The sequence below is a fragment of the Somniosus microcephalus genome, chromosome 4 (genome assembly GCF_052327205.1).
Source record: "Somniosus microcephalus isolate GS21.2 chromosome 4, FLI_Smic_1.0, whole genome shotgun sequence".
In the NCBI taxonomy this organism is placed as follows: Eukaryota; Metazoa; Chordata; class Chondrichthyes; order Squaliformes; family Somniosidae; genus Somniosus; species Somniosus microcephalus.
In genome coordinates this window covers 9513776-9532604 of record NC_140990.1, presented here as the reverse complement: position 1 = coordinate 9532604, position 18829 = coordinate 9513776, and the positions used below count along the sequence as shown (strand labels likewise).

General features: G+C 47.8%; 1 protein-coding gene across 1 annotated transcript in view; it reads left to right on the top strand.

Moving 5' to 3' along the window:
- The first annotated feature begins 2200 nt into the window (after positions 1 to 2200).
- The window catches only part of LOC147118261 (uncharacterized), a 28056-nt gene continuing 11427 nt past the window's right edge, over positions 2201 to 18829 (top strand). The window contains exon 1 of the mRNA XM_085984346.1: positions 2201 to 2318. The gene's annotated coding sequence lies outside the window, so the exon portion shown is untranslated. The remainder of the gene's footprint in view (positions 2319 to 18829) is intronic.

Genomic DNA, 18829 nt, shown 5'->3' with positions numbered 1-18829 from the left:
CGGACAGAGGTAGCGTGATTTTATGAAGGGGAAGTCATGTTTGACAAATTTGCTCGAATTCTTTGAGGATGTAACAAACAGGGTGGATAAAGGGGAACCAGTGGATGTGGTGTATTTGGACTTCCAAAAGGCATTTGACAAGGTGCCACACAAAAGATTACTGCACAAGATAAAAAATCACGGGATTGGGGGTAATACACTGGCATGGGTGGAAGTTTGGCTAGCTAACAGAAAACAGAGAGTTGGGATAAATGGTTCATTCTCGGGTTGGCAATCAGTAACTAGTGGTGTTCCGCAGGGGTCAGTGCTGGGACCCCAACTCTTTACAATCTATATTAACAATTTGGAGGAGGGGACCGAGTGCAACATATCCAAGTTTGCCAATGATATAAAGATGGGAGGGAAAGCAGTGAGTGAGGAGGACATAAAAAACCTGCAAAAGGACATAGACAGGCCAAGTGAGTGGACAGAAATTTGGCAGATGGAATATAATGTTGGAAAGTGTGAGGTTATGCACTTTGGCAGAAAAAATCAAAGAGCAAGTTATTATCTAAATGGAGAGAAACTGCAAAGTGCTACAGTACAAAGGGATCTGGGGGACCTGGTGCATGAAACACAGAAGGTTAGTATGCAGGTACAGCAGGTGATCAGGAAGGCCAATGGAATCTTGACTTTTATTGCAAGGGGGATGGAGTATAAAAACAGGGAAGTCTTGCTTCAGTTATACAGGGTACTGGTGAGGCCACACCTGGAATATTGCGTACAGTTTTGGTTTCCATATTTAAAAGATATACTTGCTCTCGAGGCAGTTCAGAGAAGGTTCACTCGGTTGATTCCGGAGATGAGGGGGTTGACTTATGAGGAAAGGTTGAGTAGGTTGGGCCTCTACTCATTGGAATTCAGAAGAATGAGAGGCGATCTTATCGAAACATATAAGATTGTGAGGGGGCTTGATCGGGTGGATGCGGGGAGAAAGTTTCCACTGATGGGTGAGACTAGAACTAGGGGGCATAATCATAAAATAAGGGGCTGCCGTTTCAAAACTGAGATGAGGAGAAACTTCTTCACTCAGAGGGTGGTAAATCTATGGAATTTGCTAGCTCAGATAGCTGTGGAAGCTGCGACATTAAATAAATTTAAAATGGAGATAGACAGTTTCCTAACTGATAAAGGAATTAGGGGTTACGGGGAGCGGGCAGGGAAGCGGACGTGAGTCTAGGTTCGGATCAGCCATGATCCTATTGAATGGCGGAGCAGGCCCGAGGGGCCATATGGCCTACTTCTGCTCCTACTTCTTATGTCCTTATGTTCTTTTTCTCTTCACATATCTATAAAAGCTTTTACAGTCAGTTTTTATGTTCCCTGAAAGCTTACTCTCATATTCTTTTTTCCCCTTCATAATTAATCCCTTTGTCCTCCTTTGTTGAATCCTAAACTGCTCCCAATCCTCAGGTTTACTGCTTTTTCTGGCCAATTTATATGCCCTCTCCTTGGATCTTATGCTATCCCTAATTTCCCTTGTAGCCACGGTTGAGTCACCTTTTTTGTTTTATTTTGATGCCAAACTGGGATGAACAAATTCTGTAGTTCATCCATGCGGTCTTTGAATGTTTGCCATTGCCTATCCACTGTCAACCCTTTGAGTGACATTCCCCAATCAATCCTACACAACTCGCTCCTCAGACCATCGTAGTTTCCTTTATTTAAATTTAGGACCCTAGTCTCAGAGTCAACAACTTCATTCTCCATCTTAATGAAGAATTCGATCATATTATGATCACTCCGACCTAACAGGCATCGTACAACAAGATTGCTAATTAATCCTCTCTCATTACATAATACCCAGTCTAAGATGGCCTGATCTCTGGTTAGTTCCTCGACATATTGGTCCAGGAAACCATCCCGTAAACACTCCAGGAATTCCTCCTCCACAGCAGAGGACATGAGAGGGAGGGAGTCCCTTCAAATGTGGAGGAGGTAGGTGTCCCTTTAAATGTGGAGGGGGTGGATGTCCCTTTAAATGTGGCGGCGGTGGGTGTCCCTTTAAATGTGGAGGGGCTGGGTGTCCCTTTAAATGTGGAGTGGTGGGTGTCCCTTTAAATGTGGAGGGGGTGGGTGTCCCTTTAAATGTGGACGGGGTGGGTGTCCCTTTAAATGTGGAGAGGCGGGGCCGCGCATGCTCATTTGGCCCCAACACAAAACGAGGCTGCCAGTGCGCCTGCGCGGGGCCTCCGGGCAGCAGGGGAAGGCCGGGCCCGGGGAAGAGGCGTATTCAGGCCGGGGTAAAGTAAAGTGTTGGAGAATCGATTTAAATCAAGGTGAGTTGGGGGAGCAGAGAGCGAGATTATAAAGTAAAAGACCAGAAAAACCAAACCTGAGAGTCGGGCGGGACCTCCGCGGACGCCGGACGGAGCGGATTGGTCTGCGCGGGGTGGCAGTGTGAGCCGGAGCAATGTGATTCTGACTGACGGGAGCGCTGACCAATAGGAAGAGGGCTGAGCTGGTAGAACTGAACTGGGCACCTGGTTCTCCAACCAATGGCGGCGCGGCAAGGGGGCGGGACCTTCCTCCGCCAGCGCTGAGTCTGGGGCCCGCTTGTGACGTCATCACAGGAAGAGGCCCAATCAGGGAAGGGGCTGCGGCCGCTCAATCCGCTCCGCTCGGTGCCGGGAGGGCGCTGGGACGGTGCGGTTTGTATTTTCTTTTTATTTATCTCCCCGCCCGCGCTTCTCTCCGCTATATAAAAAAAAAACCCTGCTAAAACTCACTTTCCGCTGGTGATCCGGACTCTCGCGGTTGCCCGGGCCGACCCAGAATCCGAAGCCCTGCGCAGGCGCGGTAGCAGCTCAACTTCGGGAGCGGGGCCCGGCGGCGCATGCGGAGGAGGGGGCGGGGCCTTTTCAGAGGGGGAGGATGATTGACAGGGGCCCAGGGGGTGTGCTGAGCATGCGCGGTGCGGGCCGGGCGCCTGTGGAGCAGGAGAGGGCGGGGCCATGGGGCGCATGCGCGGGGTCAGCTGCAACTTTAGAGTCACAAAGGGACCGAGTGTCTTCAAATCTCTCCCCGCCTCTTCTAATTTCCTGTAAAACCAGTTTATAAAAGTCATCACTGAAAGTACATAGAAGATAGAACCCGGGCCCAGGGCCTGATTGACGGAGCTTCCGACCAATAGGGAGCGAGCGGGGCGGGGCTGGAGGAGCGAGCCGGCGGCGGGTCCTCCAACCAATCGGGGAGCCCGAGGGGCGGGACTTGCGCCGGCTGATTGGGACAGAGGAGGCTGACGGGAGATTTAATTTAAATTAATTTAATTTCCCGCCTGCTCCAACCGTCCACCCTGCAACGTCACGGCGTCGCTGGCGTGCACCGACTGACACTGAGCACTCCACCAATGAGCGAGGGGAGGCGGAGCCTGGAGGACCGACCGAGGGGCTTTGGTCCTCCAACCAATCGCGGCGAAGGAGGAGGCGGGACCTGGGATCGGCCCACCGCCATTTTGTAAAGCGGCGTGGTCAGAATCTGTGATCCTGGGAAAGTTTATTTTTAATGTTCCTTTCACATTTTACAGCTCAAACTAATTTTATTTTACAGAAGATACTTGTTTTAAACATATAAACATTGAAGATAGGAGCAGGAGTCGGCCATTCGGCCCTTCGAGCCTGCTCCGCCATTCAATAAGATCATGGCTGATCTGATCCTAACCGCCAATCCACTATCACAGAACCATCTCCTGAATCTAACAGAATTAGACACACGAAATAGGAGTGGGATCAGGCTACACGGCCCCTGGGCCTGCTCCACTACCCACAGGGCCATGACCGATCCGAACCTAGACTCATGTCCAAACTCCTGCCCACTCCCCGTAACCCTTAATTCCCTTTACTTCTAGGAAACTGTCTATTTCTGTTTTTAATTTATGTAATGATGTAGCTTCTACAGCTTTTTGGGGCAGCATATTCCATGGACCTACCACCATCTGAGTGAAGTAGTTCCTCCTCATCTCAGTTTTGAAAGAGCAGCCCCTTATTCTAAGACTATGCCCCCTAGTTCTAGTTTCACCCATCATCGGGAACATCTTCCCCGCATCCACCCGATCCAAACCCTTCACAATCTTATATGTTTCAATAAGATCGCCTCTCATTCTTCTGAACTCCAATGAGTAGAGTCCCAATCTACTCAACCTCTCCTCATATGTCCATCCCCTCATCCCCGGGATTAACCGAGTGAACCTTCTTTGTACTGACTCGAGAGCAAGTATGTCCTTTCTTAAGTATGGACACCAAAACTGTACGCAGTATTCCAGGTGCGGTCTCACCAATACCTTGTACAACTGAAGCAATACCTCCCTATTTTTATATTCTATCCCCCTAGCAATGAAAGCCAACATTCCATTGGCCTTCTTAATCACTTGCTGCACCTGCATACTAACCTTTTGAGTTTCGTTCACCAGGACCCCTAGATCCCTTTGTACTTCAGTACTTTCCAGTTTCTTGCCATTAAGATAATAAGTTGCTCTACGATTTTTCCTGCCAAAGTGCATAACCTCACACTTTCCAGTATTGTATTCCATCTGCCAAATCTCTGCCCACTTACTTAGCCTGTCTATGTCCCCTTGCAGGTTTTTTATGTCCTCACTCACTACTTTCCCTCCCATCTTAGTATCATCTGCAAACTTTGATATGTTACACTCGGTCCCCTCCTCCAAATCGTTAATATAGATTGTGAAGAGTTGGGGACCCAGCACTGACCCCTGCAGAACACCACTAGTTACTGATTGCCAGTCTGAGAATGAACCATTTATCCCAACTCTCTGCCTTCTGTTCGATAGCCAATCCTCTATCCATGCCAGAATATTACCCCCAATCCCGTGATTTTTTATCTTAAGCAATAATCTTTTGTGTGGCACCTTGTCAAATGCCTTTTGGAAGTCTAAATACACTACGTCCACTGGTTCCCCTTTATCCACCCTGTATGTTACTTCCTCAAAGAACTCCAGCAAATTTGTCAAACATGACTTCCCCTTCATAAAACCATGCTGACTTTGTCCTATTAAATTATGATTATCCAAATGTCCTGTTACTGTCTCCTTAATAATGGACTCCAAAATTTTACCTACCACAGATGTTAGGCTAACCGGTCTATAGTTTCCAGCCTTCTGTCTACTGCCCTTTTTAAATAAGGGTGTTACATTAGCAGTTTTCCAGTCTGCCGGGACCTTTGCTGAGTCCAGGGAGTTTTGGAAAATGATTACCAATGCATCCACAATCCCTACCGCCACTTCCCTCAAGACCCTAGGATGTAAGCCATCAGGTCCAGGTGATTTATCCGCCTTGAGTCCCATTATTTTACCGAGTACCACTTCCTTAGTGATTTTGATCGTGTTTAGCTCCTCCCCCCCCCCTTTAGCCCCCTGTTTGTCCAGTGTTGGGATATTCTTAGTGTCTTCTACTGTAAAGACTGATATAAAATATTCATTCAATGTTTTTGCCATCTCCATATTTCCCACCATTAATTTCCTGGTCTCATCCTCTAAGGGACCAACATTTACTTCAGCCACCCTTTTTCTTTTTATATAACTATAAAAACTCTTGCTATCTGTTTTTATATTTTTTGCTAATTTACTTTCATAATCTATCTTCCCTTTCTTAATCAATCTTTTTGTTATTTTTTGCTGTCTTTTAAAGTTTTCCCAATCTTCTATCCTCCCACTAGATTTGGCTGCCTTATATGCCCTTGTTTTTAGTCGAATACTATCCTTAGTTTCTTCACTTAGCCACGGATGGCTGTCTTTTCTTTTACACCCTTTTCTTCTCAGTGGAATATATATTTTTTGGAAGTTGTAAAATAACTCCTTAAATGTACACCACTGATCATGTATCGTCTTACCCTTTAATCTATTTTCCCAATCCACTCTACTCAATTCCGCTCTCATACCTTCATAGTCTCCTTTATTCAAGCTTAGCACGCTTGTTTAAGATCCAACCTTCTCACCCTCTAATTGAATATGGAATTCAGCCATGTTATGGTCACTCATTCCAAGGGGATCCTTTACTAGGACATTTTTAATTAATCCTGTTAATGCGATCATGGCTAATCATAAAAAAAGCAGTTCGTTTTTAAATTGATGAAACAGAAACAAGAAACCCTGTGGAGCAAATGTGAGTAAAAATATTTTTTCTCCCGGAATTAATTATTTAATTATTAATTTTCTGCGTTTTTAATTATTAATTTCAAGCACTTTGAGAAATATGGGAGTGGTGGGGGTTCTCTTAAAGGGACAGGCGCTCTTTTTTTAGGAGATTTTCATTAAAGGGACCGCCTCCCCGTGGATGACCGATTTTAAAGGGACAGCGTCTCCCTTTTTATAATGTATATGTAAGAGACTGACATTTAAAGTAGGGCTAATCCCCTGCTCCCCTGAGTGCTTGGCGAGAAATCAGGTGCTGTTTGCTCTCGCCCCCCCTCCCAATTCTCTGCCAAGGGACAGAAAGCAGAGAGTAGTGGTGAACGGTTTCTTTTCAGACTGGAGGGAGGTAAACAGTGATGTTCCCCAGGGGTCGGTATTAGGATCAATGTTCCCTCTTTTTTTTTGAGATGCGTGGCCCCTTTAACGGGCTGCACGGCCCATTCAAATTTCCGCACATGCGCGTTTATTCCATTTATAGGGCGGTGAGCCGGCTGCGCGGGACCTCCAGACCGCTGCGTGGCCACACAACTTAACGTGAACATTGATTCGGACCACTGCTTTTTTTGATATATATTAATGACCTGGACTTGGGGATCCAGGGCAAAATTTCAAAATTTACAGATGACACGAAACTCGGAAATGTAGCAAACAATGAGGATAGTAACAGACTTCAGGAGGATGTAGCCAGACTGGTGAAATGGGCAGAAACATGGCAGATTAAATTTAATGTAGAGAAGTGTGAAGTGATTCATTTTGGTAGGAAGAATGAGGAGAGGCAATATAAACTAAATGGTCCAGTTTTAAAGAGGGTGCAGGAACAGAGAGGCCTCGGGGTGTATGTACACAAATCTTAGAAGGTGGCAGGACAAGTTGAGAAGGCTGTTAAAAAAGCATACAGGATCTTTGACTTTATTAATAGAGGAATAGAGTACAAAAGCAAGCAGGTTATGCTAAGCCTTTATAAAACACTGGCTAGGCTTCCGCTGGGCACCACACTTTAGGAAGGATGTCAAGGCCTAAGAGAGGGTGCAGAAGAAATTTATGAGAATGGGACCAGGGATGAGGGACTTGAGTTACGTGGAGAGACGGGAGAAGCTGGGGTTGTTCTCCTAAAGCAAAGAAGATTAAGAGGAGATTTGATAGAGTTGTTCTAAATCAGGATGGATTTTGAGAGAGTAAATAAGGAGAAACCGTTTCCAATGGCTGAAGGGACAGAAACCAGATTTAAGGCGATTGGCAAAAGAACCAGAGGTGACATGAGGAAACAGATTTTTACACCAAGTTGTTGTGATCTGGAATGCGCTGCCTGAAAGGGCGGTGGAAGCAGATTCGATATTATAATTCAAAAGAGATTGAGGTAAATAGTTGAAGGGAAAACATTTACAGGGCTTTGGGGAAAGAGCAGGGGGAGTGGGATTAATTGGATCGCTCTTTCAAAGAGCAGGCACGATGGGCCGAATGGCCTCCTTCTGTGCTGTATCATTCTATGATGCTATTCTACACAGACACACACACATACAGTCAGACAGACACACAGACACAGATACTCACTAAAATACAGTCAGACACACACTCACATTTTTTCTGCATGAACTTTTATTATTAATTTCAAAGACTTTACGAAAAAGGCGGGAGTGGTGGGCGGAGGGCTCTTAAAGGGACAGGGACACTTCTTTTCAATGTGATTTTCATTAAAGGGACCGAGTCCCTCCTTGCCTGTGGAGGACCAATTTTAAAAGGACAGCGTCTCGAAATCAGGTGCAGTCTGCGTGTGAACCACCTCCTCCCAATTTCCTGCCAAGCGATCCCTGCAGGCACCACTCCACTCTAGGAGTGGCTCCTAGAATCAGACAGCACAGAAGGAGGCCATTCAGCCCATCGTGCCTGTGCCGGCTCTTTGAAAGAGCTCTCCATTTAGTCCCACACCCCTGCTCTGTCCCCATAGCCCTGAAAATTTTTCCCCTTCAAGTATTTATCCAATTCCCCAGTGAACGTTATTATTGACTCTGCTTCCACCGCCCTTTCAGGCAGCGCATTCCAGATCACAACAACTCACTGCGTAAATAAAATTCTCCTCACCTCGCCTCTGGTTCTTTTGTCAATGACCTTATATCTGTGTCCTCTGGTTACCGACCCTCCTGCCACTGGAAACAGTTTCTCCTTATAAGCTCCAGCTATACAAAGCCCTGGTTAGACCCCAGAGAGTCACAGAGTCATAACGGCACAGAAAGAGGCCATTCGGCCCATCGAGTTCGTGCCGGCTCTCTGTATACAATCCAGTCAGTCCCATTCCCCCGCTCTATCCCCGTAGCCCTGCAAGTTTATTTCCCTCAAGTGCCTATCCCGTCTCCCCTTGAAAACATTGAGTGTCTCCGCTTCCACCACTTCCATCGGCAGCGAGTTCCAGGTCCTCACCACTCGCTGCGTAAAAAAGTTTTTCCTCACGTCCAACCTGTATCTCTTGCCCAAAACCTTAAATCTGTGTCCCCTAGTCCTTGTACTATCAACTCGTGGGCACAGCCTTTCCCCGTCTAGCCTATCCAAACCCGCCATAATCTTGTACACCTCTATCAAATCACCCCTCAACCTCCTTTGCTCTAATAAAAACAAATCCAGCTTCTCCAACCTGTCCTTGTAGCTAAGATCCCCCATCCCCAGAACCATTCTGGGAAATCTCTGCACCCTCTCAAGGGCCTTCACATCCTTCCTAAAGTGTGGTGACCAGAACTGGACGCAATACTCCAGTTGTGGCCTAACCAGCGCTTTATAAAGGTTCAGCATAACTTCTCTACTTTTGTACTCAATACCTCTATTTATGAAGCCCAAGATCCCATATGCTTTGTTAACCACTCTCTCAATATGTCCCGCCACCTTCAGGGACCTACGCACATTAACTCCCAGGAACTCCCTGGAGCACTGTGTACAGTTCTGGGCACCGCAGCTCAGAAAGGATATATTGGCCTTGGAAGGAGTGCAGCACAGATTGACCAGAATGTTACCCGGGCTCCAAGGGTTAGATTATGAGGAGAGATTACATAAACTAGGCTTGTGTTCCCTGGAATCTAGAAGGTTAAGGAGTGATTGAGGATTTTAGGATTTTGAAAGGAATTGGTAGAGTAGATAGAGAGAAACTTTTTCCGCCAGTGGGGCAGTTGAGGACAAGGGGACATCACCTTAAAATCAGAGCCAGGCCATTCAGGAGAGAAGTTGGGAAACACTTCTTCACACAAAGGGTGGTAGAAGTGTGGAACCCTCTCCCACAGAAAGCAGTCGATGCCAGCTCAATTAATCATTTTAAATCCCAGAGCGATAGATTTTTGTTAGACAAGGGAGCAAAGGGATATGGAGCCAAGGCAGGTGGGTGGAGTTAAGACACAGATCGGCCATGATCTCATTGAATGGCGGAACAGGCTGGAGAGGCTGAATGGCCTCCTCCTGTTCCCATGCTCCTATTTACTCTATCAAAACCCTTCATGTTTTGAACACCTCTGTTAAATCTCCGCTGCACCTTCTCTGCTCCAAGGAGAACAATCCCAGCTTCTCCAGTCTCTCCACGTAACTGAAATCCTCTGTGTATTTGTCGTGGTGCAGCAGGCTATAGCAAACAGCTTTCTTAAGAACATAAGAAATAGGAGCAGGAGCAGGCCATTCGGCCCTTCGAGCCTGCTCCGCCATTCAATAAGATCATGGCTGATCTTCTACCTCATCTCCACCTTCCCGCCCGATCCCCATATCCCTCGATTCCCCATGAGTCCCAAAATCTATCGATCTCAGCCTTGATTATACTCAATGACTGAGCCTCCACAGCCCTCTGGGGCAGAGAATTCCAAAGATTCACCTCCCTCTGAGTGAAGAAATTTCTCCTCAGCTCAGTCCTAAATGGCCGACCCCTTATTCTGAGACTGTGACCCCTGGTTCTAGACTCCCCAGCCAGGGGAAACAGTCTCCCAGCATCTACCCTGTCAAGCCCTGTAAGAATTTTGTATGTTTCAATGACATCAACTCTCATTCTTAAAAATTCCTGGGAATATAGGCCTAGACTCCTCAATCTCTCCTCATAGGACAATCCCCCCATCCCAGGAATCAGTCTGGTGAATCTTTGTTGCTCTCCCTCTAAGGCAAGTATATCCTTCCTTAGGTAAGGAGACCAAAACTGTACACAGTACTCCAGGTGTGGTCTCACCAAGGCCCTGTATAATTGCAGTAAGACTTTACTCTTATACTCCAATCCTTTTGTAATAAAGACTAACATACTGTTGGATCCGTGGTTCAGTGGATATGCTGTTATTAAATAATCACACGGATGCTGTACATTAACAATAAACAGGTCTTTACTGGAGGAGGGTAGTCTCAAGACTGGGGGTACAGAGGCATGCGCAAAGCTTATATACCGGTGTGGTCACTGCCGGTACTACAGTATACAGGAGCTGTAAAAGTAGTTCTGACTGAAAGGCACATACACTACAATTCCTCCCCTTTTAGATTAGTAGTACCCCTAATATTCAAATAACAATTAACATTTCAACATGTACATTAAACAACAAAAGTCCATTTATAGATTCAGTCTTTGGGGCGGCTTCCTGACCCTTTCGGGATAGAGCCTTTCCAGAGGTTCTTGTTCTTGGTGCAGAGGCAATTCTGACCCCTTTTCATCGGGTTCCACTGCTACTGGGTCTGAGGTAGATGCTACCGGTATGTCGGGTTCATCCCCAGGTACTCGAGACATGGGGTTGACGCGCTCCTGTGACGCTAAGATCTGATCGACGTGGCGTCTCACAATGTTCTCCCCGACATCCACTGTGTACATTAATGGCCCCTGCCTTGTACATATAGTTCCGGGTTGCCATTTCTCTGTTCGATAGTCACGGGCCAAGACTGGTTGCCCTACATTGAAGCTCCTTGTCGGCTTCTCATTGATGTGCTGGAATTGTTTGTCCTCAACATTTCTTCGCACATTTGGTCTGAGCAAGTCCAGACGAGATCTCAACCTTCGGTTAAAGAACATCATGGCCGGGGTCTGGTTGGTAACTGCATGTGTCACGTTTCGGTAGGCTAATAAGAAATTGTCCATCTTATGCTGTAGTGGAATTTCATCGTCGCACATGGCCTTTATCGCCTTCTTAAAGGTTTGTACGAACCTCTCAGCCAATCCATTTGTGGCTGGATGATACGGGGCGGATGTGTAATGCCTTACCCCATTCCTTCTCATAAATTTTTGGAACTCGTCGGACACAAACTGTGGTCCATTATCAGAGCAAATCTGCTCTGGCAAACCGTTTCTGGCAAATATGGTCCATAGGACTGCAATCGTTTTCTCTGTAGTGGTTGAAGACATTTGTATCACCTCAGGCCACTTTGAATGAGCATCCACTGCTATTAAGAACATTGAGACCATGAATGGACCAGCGAAATCAATATGCACCCGTTGCCATGGAGAGGAGGGCCACTCCCATGGGTGTAGAGGGGCATGTGGTGGTGCATTTTGGACCTTCTGGCATCCTAAGCAACTCTTAGTTAGGTCTTCGATTTGTTGATCGATTCCCGGCCACCACACAAGCCCTAGCAAGGCTTTTCATTTTCACTCCCCCCAGATGACCTTCATGTAGCTCATTTAGCACTCTCTCCCTTAACTTGGGTGGAATCACCACTCTGGATCCACACATCACTGTCCCCTGGCATACTGACAGCTGTTCTCTTCTGGATGAAAATGTTGGCAACAGTGAGTCGCCATGAGTTGGCCATCCCCTCACCGTCAATTCATATACCCGAGACAGCGTCGGATCATTGCGGGTCTCCATCTCTATATCCGCGTTCGTTACTGGCAATCGTTCAATTATTGATGAATAAAATATCTCGATAGGGTCCACTGTTGGTGCTTCCTCCACAGTAGGCAGTGGCAGGCGCGATAGCCCATCAGTGTTCCCATGCTGTTTCGTGCCTTTATATTCTATTTCATATTGATTCGCCCCTAGAAACAGGGACCATCTTTGTAACCGCTGTGCAGTCATCACTCGAATGCCCTTCTTAGGATTAAAGATGGAGACAAGTGGTTGGTGGTCAGTCAGCAAGGTGAACTTCTGCCCATGCAGATAGTGGTTGAATTTTTTTACTCCCCATACTAGGCTGAGGGCCTCCCTGTCAATCTGAACGTAGTTGCGCTCGGCTGAGGTTAGTGACCGAGACGCAAAGGCTACTGGCCTCTCCAACCTGTCAGGGAATTTGTGCGACAGCACCGCTCCAATACCGTAGGGTGATGCATCACATGCCAAACGAATTGGTAGTGCTGGGTTGAAATGGGCCAACACCTCTTTTGATGTGATCAATTCTTTACACTACTGGAAAGCTCATCTACGTTCGTCACCCCACTTCCATGGTACCCCTGTTTGCAGTAGGGTGTTCAGTGGGTGTAATACCGTAGACAAATTTGGTAAGAACTTATGGTAGTAGTTTACCAGCCCGAGGAACGACCTCAGTTGTGACACATTTTCCGGTGCTGGAGCCTTGACTACTGCCTCAATCTTGTCAGGGGACTTATGTAACCCCTCTTCATCGATGACGTGGCCACAATACGAGATCTGTTTCTGGAAAAACTCGCACTTGTGGCGATTAGCTCGTAGCCCATACTCCTTTAATCTGGTGAGCACCTTCTCCAAGTTGGCGAGGTGATCACCGTCATTTTTGCCCGTGACCAAGATGTCGTCCAAATAACCCTGGGTCCCTGGAATCCCTTGCAGGACCTGATCCATCGCCCTTTGCCAGATAGCCGGAGCCGAGGCTACTCCAAACACCAGCCGGTTGTATTGATAAAGACCCTTATGAGTGTTGATCGTAAGGTATTTCGAAGCTTCTTCTACCTCCATTTGCAAGTATGCCTGGGCTAGATCAATTTTGGTGAAGCGTTTACCTCCAGATAGCAAGGCGAAGATATCCTCAATTCGTGGAAACGGATATTGTACCGTGTGAAGGACTGGGTTCACTGTCACCTTAAAATCCCCACAGATGCGGACCTTCTTTGGTTCCCCAGGCGTATTACTCAACGACCTCTTCATTACAGGAACGATGGGTGTTGCCCACTCGCTCCAGTCCACTTTGGACAGTACCCCTGAATGTTCCAACCCTTCCAGCTCTGCTTCAACAGCTGGTCTGATCGCATAAGGCACTGGTTTGGCCTTCAGAAACTTTGGGCTTGCATTTTCCTCTATTTTAATCGTTGCTGTTATTCCTTTTAGTGTTCCTAGTCCCTCCTGGAACACTTCTTTTGTGTCAGTTAGCATTTTTGACAGTCGTCCAGGTGTGACGTCGTCATCCTTTTTGGCCTCAACCTTCAGTGCCTGCATGGAATGCCAATCTAATTGTATCTTCCGGATCCATTCACATCCTAGCAGTGGTGGTCCTCCATCTGGCAATACATATATATCCATTTTAGGTATTTCCTGGCCTTTATATGTCACTTTCACGCTTATTTTTCCTTTGGGGTAGACTTTTTGCCCCGTATACGTCTTCAAGACAATCTCTGTAGCTTTCAAGGGTATGTGTGAAAATAGCCGCTTGTAGTCTCTTTGATTTATGATTGTTAGCGCTGACCCTGTGTCCAATTCCATTTTCACTTGGACTCCGTCTATCTTGAGTGTAACCCAGATAGTCTGGTGATCCTCCATTTCTGTTACCTTATGTAGTTTCAGACAACCCAGCTCCTTGATTCCGGAGTCTGTGTCACTTTTCTGTTCGTCTGAACCACTGTCCATCACCTGGTGTACCTTTTTGTACTTCTCCTGTGGAGATTTCTTACTGTTGGTTTTCTTCCCAGACCTGCAGACTCTTGCTGTGTCCTGCTTTCCCACACTGTCTGCACACTTGGTCCTTGAACCAACAATCTTTCTGGTCATGTGTTGTTCTGCCGCAGCGATAGCATTTCCCTGTTCCATAGGACATTTCATTGGTGCCATATTCTTGCGGTCTCCGTTGTATCTCTGCAGCGCCTCTTGCGGCTGCTTCGTGTGATACTGCCATACTGAAAGCTTTGTCCAGCGTAAGGTCCTTTTCTGATAGAAGCCGTCTCTGGGTTCCTTCACTTTGTAGCCCACACACAAACTTGTCCCTTAACGTATCTGCTAGTCCCGCTCCAAACTGGCAGTGTTTCGATAGCTTGCGCAGTTCTGTTAGGTACTCAGCATTGCTTTCGTCTTTGTGTTGGTTCCTTTTATGGAACTTAAATCGTTCTGCTATCAGCAGCGGTGTGGGGTTTAAGTGGTCCTGTAGGATTTCTACTATGCTTTCAAAATTCTTGTTTACCGGCTTCTCTGGGGTTATTAGATTTCGTAGTAACCCATAAGTTTTTGCACCCATGGAATTTAACAGAACCAGTGCTTTATTAGCATCTGGCACTTCATTCGCCCTGCAGTACACCTCAATACGTTCCACATATGTCGCCCAATCTTCGACTTCATTGTCGAACGTAGAGATACTGCCATTCTTCGGCATCCTTGGGTGTGAGTTAACTGTCAAAAATGGCGCCTCCCGCGCTTCCCCTTCTTCTCCGCTGGCACAAAATGGCGTCTCCCGCGCTTTCCTTCCTTCCCGCGCTCGCCCTTCTTCTCCGCTGCGGCTTCTAAAAATGGCGTCTCCCGTGCGCTTTCTTCTTCTCCGCGGCTCAATGGCGCCCCCCGCGCTCCCCTTTCTTCGCCCCACGGACCCTGTTCAGCCCGTGAGCCCTGGCTGTGCTCTGCATGGTCTTTTTATATTTTTCGACGCCGCTCAATCTAGAACCCGGCTGTTTCTCTACCCTCTCTCTCTCCGGTTTGTTTTCTTTTTCTCGACGCTGCTCGGTGTTCAACCCCCGGCTGCGCCCAGCGCTCTTCACCCTCTGTCTTACCCCGTCGATGCTGCTCAGCTTTCTCTCTGCCGTCGGTCGGCTCCAGCTGCCGCTGCTCGGGAAGGGTCTGCGCTGGACCTGTCGTCGGTCTCTTGCTGCTCGTCATGGCTGGGGAACCAAGCCCGGCTCTCCACAGCCTCCCCTGTGAAGTTCAATCTCTGCATGACTGCTGGGCGGTTGCTCGTGGTCGACGCCCGTGTTCCTGGCCTCGACTTTTTTTTAATGTTGCAGGCAGATTCGAATCGCCACTCGTCGCCACTGTTGGATCCGTGGTTCAGTGGATATGCTGTTATTAAATAATCACACGGATGCCGTACATTAACAATAAACAGGTCTTTACTGGAGGAGGGTAGTCTCAAGACTGGGGGTACAGAGGCATACGCAAAGCTTATATACAGGTGTGGTCACTGCCGGTACTACTGTATACAGGAGCTGTAAAAGTAGTTCTGACTTAAAGGCACATACACTACAGAAAGGCTTTGGGGAGTCAGGAGGTGAGACACTCGCCGCAGAATTCCCAGCCTCTGGCCTGCTCTTGTAGCCACAGTATTTATATGGCTGGTCCAGTTCAGTTTCTGATCAATGGTAACCCCCAGGATGTTGATAGTGGGGGATTCAGTGATGGTAATGCCATTGAATGTCAAGGGGAGATGGTTAGAGTCTCGCTTGTTGGAGATGGTCATTGCCTGGCACTTGTGTGGTGCGAATGTTACTTGCCACTTGTCAGCCCAAGTCTGAATGTTGTCCAGGTCTTGCTGCATATGGACACGGACTGCGTCAGTATCTGACGAGTCTCAAATGGTGCTGAACAGTGTGCAATCATCAGCGAACATCCCCACTTCTGACCTTATGATGGAGGGAAGGTCATTGATGAAACAGCTGAAGATGGTTGGGCCTAGGACACTGCCCTGAGGAACTCCTGCAGTGATGTCATGTGATTGAGATGAATGACCTCCAACAACCACAGCCAACTTCCTTTGTGCTAGGTATGATTCCAACCAATGGAGAGTTTTCCCCTTGATTCCCATTGACTTCAGTTTTGCTAGGGCTCCTTGATGCCACACTCGATCAAATGCTGCCTTGATGTCAAGGGCAGTCACTCTCACCTCACCTCTTGAGTTCAGCTTTTTTGTCCATGTTTGGACCAAGGCTGTAATGAGGTCAGGAGCTGAGTGGCCCTGGCAGAACCCAAACTGGGCGTCAGTTAGCAGGTTATTGCTGAGTAAGTGCCGTTTGATAGCACTGTCGACGACACCTTCCATCACTTTGCTGATGATTGAGAGTAGACTGATGGGACGGTAATTGGCCGGGTCGGATTTGTCCTGCTTTTTGTGGACTGGACATACTTGGGCAATTTTCCACATTGCCGGGTAGATGCCAGTGTTGTAGCTGTACTGGAACAGCTTGGCTAGGGGCGCAGCTAGTTCTGGAGCACAAGTCTTCAGTACTATTGCCGGAATGTTGTCAGGGCCCATAGCCTTTGCAGTATCCAGTGTCTTCAGCCGTTTCTTGACATCACGTGGAGTGAATTGAATGGGCTGAAGACTGGCATCTGTGATGCTGGGGACCTCAGGAGGAGGCCGAGATGGATCATCCACTCAGCACTTCTGGCTGAAGATCGTTGCAAATGCTTCAGCCTTGTCTTTTGCACTCACGTGCTGGGCTCCACCATCATTGAGGATGGGGATATTTTTGGAGCCTCCTCCTCCTGTTAACTGTTTAATTGTCCACCACCACTCACGACTGGATGTGGCAGGACTGCAGAGCTTTGATTTGATCCGATGGTTGTGAGATCGCTTAGCTCTGTCTATCGCATGTTGCTTCCGTTGTTTGGCATGCAAGTAGTCCTGTGTTGTAGCCTCACCAGGTTGACACCTCATTTTTCGGCATGCCTGGTGCTGTTCCCGGCATGCTGTCCTGCATTCTTCGTTAAACCTGGGTTGATCTCCCAGCTTGATGGTAATGGTAGAGTGAGGGATATGCCGGGCCATGAGGTTACAGATTGTGGTTGAATACAATTCTGCTGCTGCTGATGGCCCACAGCGCCTCATGGATGCCCAGTTTTGAGTTGCCAGATCTGTTTGAAATCTGTCCCATTTAGCACGGTGGTAGTGCCACACAACACGGTGGAGGATATCCTCAACATGAAGACGGGACTTCGTCTCCACAAGGACTGTGCGGTAGTCACTTCCACCAATGCTGTCATGGACAGATGCATCTGCAACAGGTAGATTGGTGAGGACGAGATCAAGTAGGTTTTTCCCTCTTGTTGGTTCCCTCACCACCTGTCGCAGACCAAGTCTGGCAGCTATGTCCTTTAGGACTTGGCCAGCTCGGTCAGTTGTGGTGCTACCGAGCCACTCTTGGTGATGGACATTGAAGTCCCCCACCCAGAGGACATTTTGTGCCCTTGCTACTCTCAGTGCTTCTTCCAATTGGTGTTCAACATGAAGGAGTACTGATTCATCAGCTGAGGGAGGGCGGTAGGTGGTAATTAGCAGGAGGTTTCCTTGCCCATGTTTGACTTGATGCCATGAGACCTCATGGGGTCCTGAGTCAATGTTGAGGACTCCCAGGGCTACTCCCTCCCGACTGTATACCACGGTGCCACTGTGGTGTATGTAACCTGTTCCACCTTAAGAGAACTACCTTAAGAGATGTACTACTTTCTCTTGGCTGCTGTATACTGTAATACTGTAATACCGGTGGTGACCACACCGGTATATAAGTGTTGTGCAAGGATTTGCTGGGCAGTTCAGCCCTGACCTTCGAATAGTAAAGACCTGTTAAAAGTTATTCTTGTTGTCTGTGTCCAGTGATTGATCTTAAACCTAACTGGAACATACAGACTCAACAGTGGCGACGAGTCCGCTCTTACCCTGCGGCAAAATTACATCCAAGGCAGCTTCGTCCTCAAAACGGGCGTCGAGAAGAGGCATCCACCCTCATCATCCTGCTGAGCACCATCACACGGGAGGCATCGAGAACCCGGGTTAAAAAGAAAAAGAATTCTGACCACGAAGCCCTCCATCAGCGACAGGCAGTGTTCATCCCTTCTACCACGGTGGTGGGTAAGCCGATCAGCGACACGAGCAGAAAGTCAGCCGCGTTGGCTGTGGAGTAGGGGAAGGAAAACAGAGGAATAAGGGCGGAGATCTCGACCACGACCGGTAGAAAGGGCCGGGCTGCAATCGAGGCCGAGAGGCACAGCGACTGGAGAAGCTTAAGGCATGAGAGCCGCGGATAATTCAAACGCAGCCGGTGTAAAGGACCGGGCTGCAAGCGGGGCTGCAAGGCAAAGCAGCGTCGGGGAGTGAGAACCGCTGGGGAGGCGAGAACGGCAGCAGCAAGGCAATCGCCATTGCAGCCAGCGGGGGAAGAAGGCAAACGCGGGAATCCGCCATTGTAGTCGGCGGGGAAGAAGACGAGCGCGGGAAAGACCGCCAAGTGTGGGAAGCCGCCATTTTAGTAGGCGGGGGAAGAAGACAAGCGCGGGAAGCCGCCATTTAAAAAAAAACTTTAAAATTTTTTAAAACTTGCAAGGATGCCTAAACATGGGAGCATTAATACCTTTGATAGTGATGTCGAAGATTGGACCACGTATGTAGAACGCCTGGAAGTTTATTGTAAAGCAAATAAGGTACCAGATGAGGAGAAAGCATTAACCTTATTAAGCTCAATGGGGGCGAAGACATACGGGCTATTGAAGCACCTTCTATCACCAAATAAACCGGCGGATCAGACCTTCGCGAATATTGTTACTGTCCTGAAAA